Genomic DNA, 13,424 nt, shown 5'->3' on the forward strand with positions numbered 1-13,424 from the left:
CAGTTCAGTTAGAATAGGGAGTGAATTAATGGGGACAATGAGAACAATGTTAAAGACAGCCTGCACAGTTAAAATTGGGAGCCCAACTTTCAGGATAGTTCAAATGAAGTTCAAATGACAATTGGTCATCAAGAAGAGGGAGTTATTTGGGTAATTCATATCTAGAAGACTGTCAGATCATTTAAAAAAAAGAATTCAGACAGCACAGTCAATCAGGGCAGTTTGAAGATTGAGAACAACCATCAAGACCGTTAAATAGGATTATTACATCAATTAAATATGTCAGGTCATTTAGAATAGGGAATTGGTCAGTGTCTCTCATGACTTAGAATAATGGGTGAATGAATATTGTCAGCAACTGTTTTAGTCAGCAACACTAGCAAGCCACACACAGGCACAGGCAAAAGCCTGCTTCTACCTGAGACTCTGAAAGGACAAGGGCTCAGTTGCCAAAAGAAGGGGAACTTAGATTCTCAGGGCCACCTCACCTCAACAGATAATGTCAGACCATCACTTTCTTTAAAGTCTCATTAGGGAAAAGCCTAAAACAACCAGAGATTGTCTTGAATGAAAGAGCATCTTGAGAATGGGTTTCTTTGGTCCCTGCTTTCTTACTGCTATCTCCCTAGGTGGGAGAGTAAAGGGACACCTGCACCAGAAATCACAACTTTGATTTCTTACTGTTTAGAGAATCATATGAGATTATCCCCTGGGAGAAGAGATGTCTCTCTGGATCCCTTCTCAAAATAATAGTTTTTATTTTTTTTTTATTTTATTTTGAGGCAATTGAGGGTTAAGTGACTTGCTCAGGGTCACAGAGCTAGATGTGCTAAAGGGAACCTCAAGTCCTCCTAAATTAGGGGTCTATGCCATCTAGTTGCCCTTCAAAATAATAGTTTTAAAATACAGAATGTGAGAGAAAGACTATGAAGAAAACAAAATATATTGAAATAAAGGCAGCCATAGATTCCAAGATTAAGGCCCCCTAATTTAGGCCAAACCTCAGATCAGGGTTATAGAGCCCTTGAGCAGCAGGCTGGGGAAGCTTATGAACCTCTTCTCAAAAGAATGTTATTGAATGTAAAAAATAAAATGCCTGGGATTACTAAGTAAACCAATTATAATGAAAGATTGTTATCAAAATATTAAAAAAAAAAACAGGACACCAGTTCATAGACTTAAGAACCCTTGAGAGGGACAGAGTAGTACCTTCAAAAGCACAAGATCTGAGGCCAGCCAGCCAGGTTCCAGGGATCAGGCCCTGTTGATGCTTTAGCAATGACACTGTTTTGTTTTTCGTGCCTTCCAGCCTCCAAACTATGCCTGGCCACCTGCTCCCTCTCCTATCATTGTAAGTCTTAAGAGTCCCCGACTCTTTTTAGTTTATTTTATTTCCAATTTCTCACCTTGGTCAGATCAGGTCTAGAGTGGAACTGCCCTAGAGAGCTGGTTCAGGATTGCGTGGGAGGGAATCATCCCCGGGCACCCTTTCTTAGTCCTGAATGGGACCCTTTCCCTACAGCCTGGTCTCTTGTGCTAGAACCTGAAGGATAAGTGATATCATTCATATAGCACTTTCAGATTGGTATCATATTTCACAAACATTATCTTCTTTGACCTCTAGTGCCCTGTATTTGCATTAAAATTAATTTATGCAATTTGTTTTCATATGACCTTCATTTTAAAGCATATTCCACCTCCATCTCCTATCCAGAGAGCTATCTTACATGACAGAATGTATGATCAGTGTTTCACACTCACAGCACCCAATCTCTGAAAAGAAGAAGCTAAAGATTCTGAAATAGACAAAAGACTGGCCCCCTCATCTGTCAGTCAAGGGCTTCAGGCTTATAGGAAAATGTTGCTTAAACTAAATTAAAGGAAGTGAAGTGTTATGTTCAGACAGAATGCTTGCCTAACAATATCATACATCCTGTAAGCTCTCCAGCATCTCTTTTCTGGAGCAAGAAGTCGAGTCACTGTTGTAACCGCAAGGCAGAACAAGAATTGCTTATAAGCCTGTCTCTAATTGGGTTCCGGGCGGTACTCTACTGAGAGTCCGTCCTGGCCGGCAGTAAATAAACAATGAATGATTTCTAAATTCCAAACATCTTGGCTCTTCTGAATTTTATTGCCTGGGCTATTTCATTTGGAGGTTCCCACCAAGATAAGCCTTTGGCTCAGTTTGACAGCCAGTTCCTCTCCCTGGAAGGTGAAAGAAGTCATGGATCCTGGGCAGTGGCCACTAAGAGATGTTCCTCAGCCCCAGTTTCCAGAAATCTCTTTCTGCAGACCAGGAGAGTGAGACCCACATTTTTGAATTCGGTTCAAAATTGGCACAGAGCCTCCTCAAAGCCAGTTCTGGTTAATAAGATGTTGAGGGGCCCCTGTAGTTGTCTAACTATCCTGCAGCCACCTTTCTGGTCTGGTGAGTACTCCTATATCTGTAGCAAGTGGGGTAAGTTGTACGCAAAGCTAAAGCCCCCTTGCTGACCTCCACAGGGCGCTGTATGATGGTCCTAGGTGTTTAAATCTGGACACATCTGGTCTGATCTGATTCTGAGCACCTTTTTGGGGCACTCTTCTAGTTGTATGTGTTCTGTGTGATTTATCTGTCTGTTTTGTTAATTTAAGAGCTCTGTTAAGTTTTAAGAACAATGATTAAGAAATTTGGGAATTGGTTATTTGAAAATTTGCTTGTGATTTTAAACTTTTTAACCCTAATTTGTAAATAAATGAAACTTGGCCATTTTAAACTGACAGGAAAGTTTTTCCCTTAAAGCAGTTTTCAGAGCCTGCTAGAATAGAGGGCAATAAAACCTTATGTGATTAAAACTCAGGAAGAAAAAAAAAATTGATTAGGAACTTTGGGATGATGCTGAAAATTGTGAGAAATAATTTTGCTATTGCCTTTTCATGCTAGATCTGTTTATCCTGAGGATAAGCTCTTGGAATTTGTTTAAATATTGATACCTTTATTACTAAAGAGGAATATACATTTTAAATTGATTGTACTGGGTCATCCTGAGGTTATTTGAAAGGCCTCTGAAAATAATAGTTTTTCTTTGTCCTTTTGAAAATATTTCTATTATGGACAATATGCAATTTGGGATATATTTCTATGTATTGGGTATTTTAAAAGCAAACTGATTTGTATGTATGATGTTCACTTATGAAACATCTACTTGGATAATTGTTTAAGTTGTAAACTTATTGGGACAAATTTCTTAATGTTATCACTATAAGGTTATAGTAAATATTTGTTTAGGATTTACCAGAAATTTGATTAATGGAACCTGTTATTGGAGGTAAAATTTCTTGGGCTTATAAGGTAATTAGTTAATGCTTTATGGAGTTTTAAAGCTCCACTCTCTGACAGTTAGTGGGACAATTTATTGGAATAAAACTGAGTTAAAACTATTTTATCCTGTATGTGCTGAAGGTTGAGTTTTGACTGCTTATGTTATGCTATAGTTAAGTTCTTGCAATTTTTCCTCCCGTAACTTGTCGCTATAGAGCAATGGTCAACAGAATTGTTAATGTAATTCAATTATGTCATATCTTGCTGTTTTCAGTCTGATTATATGTAATCATTGTATTCTAAATGCTTAGGCAAATAAGTATTTATTAGGCAATTTTTTAGGCAATTAACAGTGGTCTGTGAGACCTAACTGCTTTTAAGACTTGAGACTACAGCTAGTGCCTGTCCTGTAAAGCAGTCAGCTCTTCACACAGGAAGCGGTGGCTCTTCACATTTTGCAGCAGTCTTGTGGACCAGTCTTTTAATCTCAGACTGTTCTAACCTTTATTTGTTAGATTTCTGTCAAATCCCGGATATTGACTTGCTTCTGGGACCTTGATCAGCTTTCATTTTCAGCATGGCACACCCACCCTCTGCATGGACTGAGAGCCACCGACCATCTTCCCCAGGATGCAGTTTTGACTGAGAAGCTTTGTCCCCTCACACCTGATGGATTGATATGGGGGGCTGTGGGAATAGTTGATGACTGACTGTTAAACCTTGACTGGGTCAAGGTTTGAGATTTGGGATGGGAGTGTTAAAACTACATGTAACTGTTGCTGTTATATTTGAGGGATTTTTAGGAAGTGCTACTGTAGTAGTCTGTTATATATAGGGATTTTGATTCACTCTTGGGATGTATATGTGGAATGGTCATTTGATCATTCCTTTCCATGGAAAAAAAAGGAGGAAGAGATAGAACATTGAGAAAACTGGTATATTTTTCTAAAAATACCTGAAAGAATAGGAACTCTTTATTCTGTCAGAATTGTCCTGGTGGACTCAGTTCTTGGGATTATTTTTTTTAAACAATGAGAAATAAGACACCTGTCTTGGGACTGGCCGTCTCTCTGATCTGTTCATTAATTAGTATTTCAGCAATCTCCAAGGACCTTGTAGTTTGATATCAGATATCTAAAGGTTTGGGGTTTGCCTGACTTGATGGTCTAACTGTGCATAATCAGCTCTGCAATCTGATCCTTTCTGCAACTCTGTCTTTTCCTGTGGGCAGGGACAGGTGAAGCTATTCCAAGCCTCACCCTTCTCCCATGGAGAGGGTTGCCCCTCTGAATGGGCCTTGAGCCCTTGAGCCCTGCTGCTCTGTAAGCAGAGACTGAGTTAAGTGCACGAATGACTGCAGACTACCTAACTCACAGTGAACTATCCATCTCAAACTGGATTCTCTGGCTGAGATGGTGCCCCAACTTCAGAGGACCTGACATGCTTGCAACAGGGAGCCTTTGTCCTGCTATTAACTCTGGGGTTATCAGGGAGAGACTTTTCCTTGCATTTTTTCTTTTCTAGTTTTATTTTGGTTTATTTGCTTCACATAGGATTCAGAAGAGAGAGTGTGTGGAATTTTATGCCACAGTCCTCTTTAATTGTCCTGATTCAGTTTCCGTAATTGGTTCTGCCTCAGTTTCCCTAAATTGTTCTGCCTCAGTTTCCTTAACTGTTCTGCTGCAATCCCCTTAGTTGCAAACCCCACTCTGATTCATTGAAGACTGAGGGCCACTTGCTCTAAGGTTATAAATTGTTAATATGAGATTCAAGATAAGGGGGAGTTCAGACTTCCTGGCCCCTATCAGAATGCTCAGTATTTCCCACCATGCTGTCAGAACCAGGTTGCTGTTCCCATTCTCAATGTTCTGACCCCACCCCTGCCTTGGTCTAGCTCACATTCACCCCTGGATACTTTGAGAATATAGTCCTGTCCAGTCAATGAAATTCTCCAATTAATAGAATGTTGGGAGCTCTCTGATCTCTATCTTGCCTCAGTTTCTCTAACCTTACATTTGCTTTCTTAGCTCTCAGGTTGATGCAGATTCTAGAGAGTCGCATCATCCATTTAGAAAAATCAGTGGACTTCCTAGGGGAGGTCGTCAAGTTGGTCAGGGGTCATTAGGGAATAGCTCGCCTCCTTGTGTAAGCAGTTGGATGACTGGGAGATCAGTTGTAAGGCTTCAATGTTCTAGTATCAGTCACTCTAATCACAGGCCCAGTCCTCTTGTTCCTTCTCCTCCTCCTCATGCTCTCTGTGTCCCTGTTGGCTTCAGATGAGTCACAACTATGAACATAAAAAGGGGGGAGTGAAATGGACAAAAGACTGGCCCCCTCATCCCTGGGTCAAGGGCCTCAGGCTTATAGGAAAATGTTGCTTAAACTAAGTTAAGGGAAGTGTTATGTTCAGACAGAATGCTTCCCTAACAATGTCAGACATCCTGTAAGCTCCCCAGCATCCCCCTTCTTGCGAAGTCGAGTCACTGTTGTAACCGCAAGGCAGAACAAGAATTGCTTATAAGCCTGTCTCTATGTGGGTTCGAGGTGGATCTCTACTGAGAGTCCATCCCGGCTGGCCGGTAAATAAACAATAAATGATTTCTAAATTCCAAACACCTTGGCTGTCCTCTATTTTATTGCCTGAGATATTTCAATTCTTATTTCCTCCCCTCCCCAAGAGATGAGGGAGAAAAAGAGTTTAAAATCTTGGTACATTTGAATGATTGTGAATGATTTTCTTAAATATGTTTCAGATGATGGGGATGAAGGCACAGGATGAGATTTCTACCAAAACCCTGGGGGAAATAGGAAAACCTTTTATATCTAGAGAGTATTCAAGATTATCCTGTAAGACTAGTACCCTTGAGGGATCTTCAATAGGTTTGATAGTTGGTTCATTAATTGAGGTTTTTTTCCCTCTTGTTTCTCTTTTCAGACTCAAACTGTTTACCCTGGCATCAATTTTGTTCCGCCAGTACCCAGCGTAAGATTTTCATCACTGATCATTCTATGGCCTCTTCCATTCATTCATTTATCCATCTCCCACCCTTCATCTGTTGAAATAAACTGAGTCATGTACTGTGATAAAAGCCAGGGTCTGGGAATGCTAGACACAAGATAAAAGCTCTAGAACTGCAAAGGTTCTTTAATCTAATCTTCTAAGTGAATAAACATTTATTAAGTACCTATTATATGCCAGGAATTGTGTTAAGTGCTAAAGATTTTTACAGAGGAGGAAAGTGAGTTTCAGAAAGGTTGAAATACAAGGTCTCTTCAAGCTCTAATTTATGGAGTGGAACCATAGGGAGAGTAGACTTCAAAATCAGGAAAATTGGGTTCAAATCCTACTGTAAGCTTTTACTAGCTGTGTGACTCTGGATGAGTCAATTAGACCCTCTGTACTTCAATTTCCTTCTAGTCTCTAAGGTTTCTTCCAGCTCCAAATATATGATCTTATGTTGAAATGGCTGGTCATATGGATAAGTAAATGTCAGTGGTGGGATCTAAGTCCATTCTCTGATTCCAGAGCCAATGTGCTTTCCTCTCTATCAGGAAGAAATGGGATATGTGCTTGAGAAACTGGAGTGTGAATAAGGAGAGAGGAACTTGTCTTCCTTTCTGCAGGAGGGATAGCAGCATCTGGAGTGTCTGAGCTCACACCATAAAAGCCTTTACCACATACTCGCTATGCTCCAAGTCTAGATCCTAGGACCTTAGGGATAGTAAGGGCTTGAGCCAACAGCTTGTCCAAGTCCCTGATTTTGCAGATGAGGAGGCTCAATTACTAAGGTGACACAGATAGAATAGATGGTATTTAAATCCATATTGTGTGACTATGGATTGAATGATCTTTTTATATACCTGCTCATCGTCCTAGTTTTGACTTATTCTCTCCTGGTTCAGGGTAAGTGGGGAGGTTGGGGAGGAGAGATAGAGGGACATGTTCAGGAACAAGGTAGGCAGTCCTTGTGAGGCAGACTTGCGACAATGAGTATTCAGGAAGAAAGTGTGAAATTTCTTAAGCAGAAAAAGGTAAAGTGGGGGTACTACATCTCATGAAGAGGCAAAGGAAACCTATTATATCCGAGAGAAAGAAGGGAAGGGGATGAATATAGTGGGTATCTTACTGCCTTCAGAATTGGCTTTAAGAGAAAAATTTTAGACATATTCAATTTATGGTGAAACTTCTCCCACCTCATTGAAAAGTGAGAAGAGAAAAGTGAAAAGGGAAGGAATAAGCTAAGTGGAAGGGAATACGGAAACGGGGAGGGAAAGGGGTAAGTTAGGGGAGGAAATCTAAGGCGGGGGGGTGGGGAGAGATACTAAAAAGGGAGGGGTGCATTTGATAAAATTCATCATCCATTCCTAATAAAAATACTTGAGAGCATAGGAATAAATGGACTTTTCCTTAAAATAGTCAGGAGCATATATTTAAAACCATCAGTAAGCATCATATGCAATGGAGAAAAACTGGAATCTTTCCCAGTAAGATCTGGAGTGAAGCAAGGTTGCCCACTATCACCATTATTATTTAATATCTTATTAGAAACACTAGCCTCTGCAATAAGAGTCGAGAAAAATATTAAAGGAATTAGAGTAGGCAATGAGGAAACCAAACTATCACTCTTTGCAGATGATATGATGGTATACCTAGAGAACCCCAGAGGTTCTACTAAAAAGCTATTAGAAATAATTCACAATTTTAGCAAAGTAGCTGGTAACAAAATAAATCCCCATAAGTCCTCAGCATTTTTATACATCACCAACAAAATCCAACAGCAAGAGATACAAAGAGAAATTCCATTCAGAATAACTGTTGATAGCATAAAATATTTGGGAATCGATCTACCAAAGGAAAGTCAGGAATTATATGAACAAAATTACAAAAAAGTTTCCACACAAATAAAGTCAGACTTAAATAATTGGAAAAATATTAAGTGCTCTTGGATAGGCCGAGCGAATATAATAAAGATGACAATACTCCCTAAACTAATCTATTTATTTAGTGCTATACCAATCAGACTTCCAAGAAAATATTTTAATGATCTAGAAAAAAATAACAACAAAATTCATATGGAACAATAAAAAGTCAAGAATCTCAAGGAAATTAATGAAAAAAAAATCAAATGAAGGTGGCCTAGCTGTACCTGATTTAAAATTATATTATAAAGCAGCAGTCACCAAAAACATTTGGTATTGGCTAAGAAATAGATTAGTTGATCAGTGGAAAAGGTTAGGTTCACAAGACAGAATAGTCAACTATAGCTATCTAGTGTTTGACAAACCCAAAAATCCTAACTTTTGGGATAAGAATTCATTATTCGATAAAAACTGCTGGGATAACTGGAAATTAGTATGGCAGAAATTAGGCATGGACCCACACTTAACACCATATACCAAGATAAGATCGAAATGGGTCCATGAGCTAAGCATAAAGAACGAGATTATAAAATAAATTGGAGGAACATAGGATAGTTTATCTCTCAGACTTGTGTAGGAGAAAGAAATTTGTGACCAAAGATGAACTAGAGACTATTACCAATCACAAAATAGAAAATTTTGATTATATCAAATTAAAAAGCCTTTGTACAAACAAAACTAATGCAAACAAGATTAGAAGGGAAGCAACAAAATGGGAAAACATTTTCACAGTTAAAAGTTCTGATAAAGGCCTCATTTCCAAAATATATAGAGAACTGACTCAAATTTATAAGAAATCAAGCCATTCTCCAATTGATAAATGGTTAAAGGATATGAACAGACAATTTTCAGATGATGAAATTGAAACTATTACCACTCATATGAAAGAGTGTTCCAAATCGTTATTGATCAGAGAAATGCAAATTAAGACAACTCTGAGATACCACTACACACCTGTCAGATTGGCTAAGATGACAGGAAAAAATAATGATGAATGTAGGAGGCGATGTGGGAAAACTGGGACACTGATGCATTGTTGGTGGAACTGTGAACGAATCCAACCATTCTGCAGAGCAATCTGGAATTATTCCCAAAAAGTTATCAAATTGTGCATCTCCTTTGATCCAGCAGTGTTTCTATTGGGCTTATATCCCAAAGAAATACTAAAGAAGGGAAAGGGACCTGTATGTGCTAAAATGTTTGTGGCAGCCCTGTTTGTAGTGGCTAGAAACTGGAAATTGAATGGATGCCCATCAATTGGAGAATGGCTGGGTAAATTTTGATATATGGATGTTATGGAATATTATTGTTCTGTAAGAAATGACCAGCAGGATGAATACAGAGAGGCTTGGAGAGACTTACATGAACTGATGCTAAGTGAAATGAGCAGAACCAGGAGATCACTTTACACTTCGACAACGATATTGTATGAGGATGTATTCTGATGGAAGTGGATTTCTTTGACAAAGACTCAGTTTCAATTGATAAATGATGGACAGAAGCAGCTACACCCAAAGAAAGAACACTGGGAAACGAATGTGAACTATTTGCATTTTTGTTTTTCTTTCCGAGTTGTTTTTCCCTTCTGAATCCAATTCTCCCTGTGCAACAAGAGAACTGTTCGGTTCTGCACACATATATTGTATCTAGGATATAGTACAACATATTTAACATATATAGGACTGCTTGCCATCTAGGGGAGGGGGTGGAGGGAGGAAGGGGAAAAATCGGAACAGAAGCGAGTGCAAGGGATAATGTAAAAAAAATTACCCTGGCATGGATTCTATCAATATAAAGTTATTATAAAATAAAATAAAATATATTTTAAAAAATCAAGCCTCAGATACTTATTAGCTATATGATTCTGGGCAAGGCATTTAACCATGTCTGTTTTAATCCACTGGAAAAGCAAATGACAAAGCACTCCAGTATCTTTGTCAAGAAAACCCTATGGACAATATGGTCTGTGGCATCATGTTGAGTCAAATAACTAAATGACTCAATTGACAATAAGAGAAAGGCAAGATGCCTTATCTCCTCATCTGGATTTTCATCTGACCTTATATCCCTCAGCATCTCTGTCTCTTCTTTCCCTCCTGTATAAATTCTTAGGTAATGAAACAGAATGGACCCCGTTACCAGCTTCAAAAAATTAGAAAAGCCACTACCAGATGGAGGACCAGCAACAAGAGTTTTGAGTGGTGAATCTCTCTGTTGGATTTGTGCAAATAAAAGGACCAGGAAGACTCTTCTATGAACTCCCTGCTATTATCTTTTCCTCTGTACCCACTGAGAGATTTAGAGTTGTTGTACTCAGTTGGAAGGGAGAGATTTTATCTGTTTTTGCCTGTTGTTTGCATAGTCAGTACCAGCTCAGCAGCCAATTAAATGGCTTTTTATCACCATAGATTAAGCCAAAATGGAAACCATCAGAGAATGCCTACATATTCTTCAAGCAGGGAGATGGGTCCCTCTGTTGCCCAAAAGAACATTTCTAGAACCAATCTCTGTTTTCTCATGGAATGATTCCAAGGGGAGCATACTGGACATGCCCTAAAGACTAGGCCCTTATTGGCTAGTCCTCCAACACATACACACACACACTCATACAAATATTCCTGCTGTATAAATAATATATGTTGTTGTTCATCCTTTGTTTTTGGAGAGAACTAATGATATCATGGGTAGTGTCTTGATTTACACATGAATTGCATTTAAACGAGGCAGAGTTGCACAGAGTCATAAATATCATATATAAATTATACCTATGTAAACATGTATATATGTATATTATACACACATGTGCATATACATATACATATATGTGTGTGCAAATGCATGTATACATGTTTATGTGTATGTGCATACTCACACCACAATGGAATAGTGATTTATACACAAACAATGGAGTAGAAGTTTAGTTCTCTTCTCCACCACACCCTAGTTCATTTGATAGTCACTATATGTAATAAGAGATACTGATGTGTTAATGTATAACTAAGTTGTTATTATTCTTATTACAAAGTACGACTCTCTCTGTGATGAGTTTGAAGGGGTAATTCTATGTTGGGCTGAAATTGTCTACATCCTTATAAACTTTCTGTGGGTAAGATTGCTAACAGTGTTGGAAGATAGAAATTCATATATAGACCCCTGAAAGGCAGCTAAGCATTGGCAGATGCTGGGTGGGGAGGCAGGAAAACTCATACTCTGAATTCAGATACTCACTAGCTATGTGGTAAGTCATTTAACCCCTCAGTTTCCTCACCTGTAAAATGAGAATGATTATAGCATCTACTCCGGAGCTGGTGTTCCATCTATGGCATCAGCCAGCTACTCTGAAGTAACAGGGAAACGCTTTGCAAATGTTCCAGTGAAAAGTATTTTGTGAAATGTAAAAATTAGCTCAGGATCCGAACAAAAACAGATTGGGGGTCCAGATTTGACCCTGGGGCCACGATTTTCAACTCCCTTAGTATACATTATTAGTTTATAGTTCTGCTAATTTTTTCTTAATTCAGACTTGTCTCCTTTGCTATGGAGCAAATATGCTATATGAGCATACACCCCCCCCCCGACATTTTTTCCTTGCTTATCCAAATCCCATTTGCTTTCCAAGACCTAGCCCAACTCCCACCTATTGATCTGGAAGACCAGAAAATGTAGTTCCTACGTTCCATTTGGGCATCCTAAGTCACTTGTAGGTTCTCGAGGAAGAAGAGGATTTACAGATCTCAGCAGCTTTGTGGAGTTGTGGATCAGTGGATCTGCCTCTTCCCGGTGGGGGGATCTTCTGAGTGACCAGGTCAGCTACAGTTGGGGCTCTCCCACAGAGGTACGCTGCCTCCGTGTCTAACCCTCACGTCTTGCAGGAACATCCTCCACCCGTGAACCACTGGACTCCAGCAGTAACCCGTCTTCCACCAACCACCTCCTCCACACCATCCTCCCCTGCGCCCTTTCAGTCTTCCAATCCTCCCAGTGCAACAACGCTGCTGAACCCCTCAGCCATGGCTCAGCCGGACAACAGGTTTAATTTCCCGGGTGACCACTCAGAATGTGCCGCTCAGGGAGCTCCGTGGGTCCGCGGCAGGTTCTGTCCGGGTGGTGGATTCTTTGTGTCTTCAGTGAGCTTTCTCTGTTCACTCCTCCTTGGGTCTCCAGGGTACCTGCTGCTGGTCAAGATCCCCTGTCCAGCCTTGGACTATACTTATGATTTCATTCTTTATTGAGTAGGTTTTACAGTATTGGATTTTAGGTCTATTCCTAGGAGTCACACTCATTCTGTCCATATTTCTTGAGTTTTCTTTTGTTTAATTTTTGAAAGGCAGTTGGGTTAAGTGACTTGCTGAGGGTCCCACAGCGAGTAAGTTTTAAGTGTCTGAGGCCGGATTTGGATCCAGGTCCAAGTCACTCAGTTTCCTCAATTGTTTCCTCAGTTGGAGAAGCAAATGGTAAACCTGTCCAGTATCTCTGCTGAGAAAACCCCAAAAAGGGGCTACAAAGAGTCAGACATGACTGAAAAACAACTTTTATAGTAGAAGACAGTATGGTGTCATAGGAAGCACACTGAACTTGGGGACAGGAGGGACCTGATTCTGGCACTTACTAGCTGTTGGATAACAGACCAGTCCCTTAACCTCTCTGAGTCTCAGTTTTCCCATCTGCAAAATGGGAATAATCCCACCCATTCCACCAGGCTGTTGTGATACTGGGGAAGGGTATGCCTTCAGAGTACTTTGTCAACCATGAAGCACTTTATGAATACCAGGTGTTCACCTTAAAGCCATGTTTTGAGAAGGGGGCTAGGGAAGGACGTAAGATTCAGTGAGTAGCCTGTTTAGAAGGGCTCATCTAGGAGAGTCCCATCTTTTCAGCCTTCATTCATGGCTTGCTTCCCAGTCTCTCTTACATTTATTTGATGGGTAAAGGACAGTAGAGTGGATTGTGGGGCAGGAGTGAGATCTAATCCATAGCGGAGACCTCCCGTGCTTTCCCCTAAACAAATTCGACCCCAGTTACAACCTAAACTGCCCTAGCCATCTCAGCTCCTCTTCAAGCCTGGTAAGCCTTTGGCCTTCTTTGGGCACAAAGAACAATGACCTCAGCCTCGGGGCTGGGTTTTGAGGGGCAAGGTGGATGATGGGAGGATTGAGTGGGGAGGGAAGGAGGAGGAGGAGAGCGGGCAAGAGTCTGGATATAG

At 40.0% G+C, this 13,424-nt stretch overlaps 1 protein-coding gene across 1 annotated transcript in view; it reads left to right on the forward strand.

Annotated features, from left to right (window-relative positions):
• The window catches only part of LOC127559427 (galectin-9B-like), a 94,784-nt gene that overhangs the window by 22,349 nt on the left and 59,011 nt on the right, over positions 1-13,424 (forward strand). The window lies entirely within an intron of this gene.

This window comes from Antechinus flavipes, chromosome 4 (assembly GCF_016432865.1).
Source record: "Antechinus flavipes isolate AdamAnt ecotype Samford, QLD, Australia chromosome 4, AdamAnt_v2, whole genome shotgun sequence".
Lineage (NCBI taxonomy): Eukaryota > Metazoa > Chordata > Mammalia > Dasyuromorphia > Dasyuridae > Antechinus > Antechinus flavipes.